General features: G+C 42.2%; 1 pseudogene; it reads right to left on the bottom strand.

Annotated features, from left to right (window-relative positions):
- Positions 1 to 1,508: 1,508 nt before the first annotated feature.
- LOC126211010 (5S ribosomal RNA) lies at positions 1,509 to 1,626 on the bottom strand (annotated as a pseudogene).
- Between the last annotated feature and the right edge of the window lie 724 nt (positions 1,627 to 2,350).

Here is a 2,350-nt window from a genome sequence, read left to right as displayed (position 1 = left end):
TGTGAAAATATCTCAAATAATAAAGTTATTGTAGAGCTGTGAAATCGCTTCAATCATTTGTAATAACCCTGTATTTATATGCTTGCTGCGGAGGATGGCCACACAAACAAACTTGTTACTGTCTACTGTTTTTCTTTATATGCAACATGAGAGTGTTTTGTGTAGCGATGTAAGTATTACAATTTGTTATACAGGGTGTTTCCGTAAGAGCACGTAAAAATGTAACAGGACATAGTGGATGCTCCACTGAACAGTTTGAGGTAGGCAACCTCGGGTCGGGGAAAAGCTAGCGTAAGGACACATGGAAGTGAACTTGTCTACCGCTTTATCTAGCATTACTGTTTTCCAGCTTATTTACAACTAACGTGCATACAAGTTTACACGTACCGTGCTGTTTATTTACATGTACATTCTTTTTTTCGTGCAAGGAAAGGAGGAGGACGAGCCTGATTACCAGGAAGTCATTACGCACCTTTTGTCCATAAGACGGCTCTGTTGCACCGTATTTACATTGTCAGAACGTGCTATGAATCACTCAGTGCTGTTCAGAGACGTACAGAGCAATACGATGGAGCAGTACCGGTACAGTATTTCCTGGTCGCTGGATTGGGAGGGAAATCCTACTCCATGGACTGCGAGGTCACCTGACCTTAGTCCCCTTTATTATTTCCTATGAGGATATCTAAAGTCACTTGCGTCTGAGACCCCAGAGATTGAATTAGTTACCAAAATTGTAACTGCCTGCGATGTGATTCTAAGCACACCAGGGATATTTGTCAGGGTGCGTCAGAATCTCGTTCGCCGATGTCATGCTTGCATTTAGGTTAATGGTTCAAATGGCTCTGAGCACTATGGGACAACATCTATGGTCATCAGTCCCCTAGAACTTAGAACTACTTAAACCTAACTAACCTAAGGACATCACACAACATCCAGTCATCACGAGGCAGAGAAAATCCCTGACCCATTTAGGTGAATGGCCGTCGTTTTCAGCACGGTTTGTAAGATGCAGTACAAATGGGACATTCATTGTGTCAATAACGGTATCTGTAGTTAAATAATGTAGACAAAAAAGTTGAAACTTCTAACTGAAATAACTGAGAAGGTGAAACTTCTAGGTTTTTACTTAAATTGCTTGATGCAACTGAACCTTCAAAACCTGATGAGTGCAACTGAACGTACTGTCACTTTGCTTGTCTTTATCGTTTGAACACTGACGTACAGAATTTTCCCTGACAAATACAGCTCATTCTATTCATTAATAACCCACAATATACAAAGATAACGCAATCTGACTATTACACCTCCCGCACAGGCCATGAAGGCCCAAAGGTACCAACTGGCCGCCGTGTCATCCTCAGTCAACAGGCGTCACTGGATGCGGATATGGAGGGGCATGTGGTCAGCACACGCTCTCCCGGCCATATGTCAGTTTCCGAGACCGGAGTCGTTACTTTTCAATTAACTAGCTCCTCAGTTTGTCTCACAAGGGCTGAGTGCACCCCGCTTGCCAACAGCGCTCAGCAGACCGGATGGTCACCCATCCAAGTGCTAGCCCAGCCCGACAGCGCTTAACTTCGGTTATCGGATGGGAACCGGTGTTACCACTGCGGCAAGGCCGTTAATCTGACTATTAATTAACACAAAAGAATTTCCCTGAATTAGAAGAAATCCTAACAATAACCCATACGTTTCGTAAGTAACTTACCTCACATAAAATCTTCCTAACACGAACTACAGCAAATACAGCAGGTGTACAGCCCGTTAAATGAAACGATTTTAACTACTGTAGGCTTTAACTACTAATAGGCTTGTGGTTAGCAAAGGAAAGATTTTGTTGCAGAGCAAACAATGTATTTAGCATATTTTACCTTAATCATGTGACATCCAGTTCCAAAAATTATAAAACCGTCAATAATTCCATTACCCACATTTTACAATCCATGTCCAACCAATATTAAATCTCCATGACGGACACACGTCCAGACCGTCCGCTTGCGCTAACACTGCTTCTAAACTCCATCACTTCTAACTATTAGCTGCGAGTCCGACCAGCCACAGAGTCTTTACAGAAGGCGCACAGCGCTGTCAGTGATATTAATGCAGTATATAGCGCTGCCAACATAAAACACATAAAGAGGCTACTTACAAAGTAGACAGTAGTGTGACTTTATTCCTATTATCTCAGTAACCTGGCTTCTCCGACCCCAGGTACTCTAGCTCAAATTGATCAATGGAGCATCCTCTGTGTCCTGTTAAATTTTTGCACGCTCTTACGGAAACACTGTACATACTTTAGTGCCATATATAATAATTCACGTAGATATGCAATTATTTTAATATGTTGTTC

Source organism: Schistocerca nitens, chromosome 10 (genome assembly GCF_023898315.1).
Source record: "Schistocerca nitens isolate TAMUIC-IGC-003100 chromosome 10, iqSchNite1.1, whole genome shotgun sequence".
In the NCBI taxonomy this organism is placed as follows: domain Eukaryota; kingdom Metazoa; phylum Arthropoda; class Insecta; order Orthoptera; family Acrididae; genus Schistocerca; species Schistocerca nitens.
This window is presented reverse-complemented; position numbering and strand designations above follow the sequence as displayed.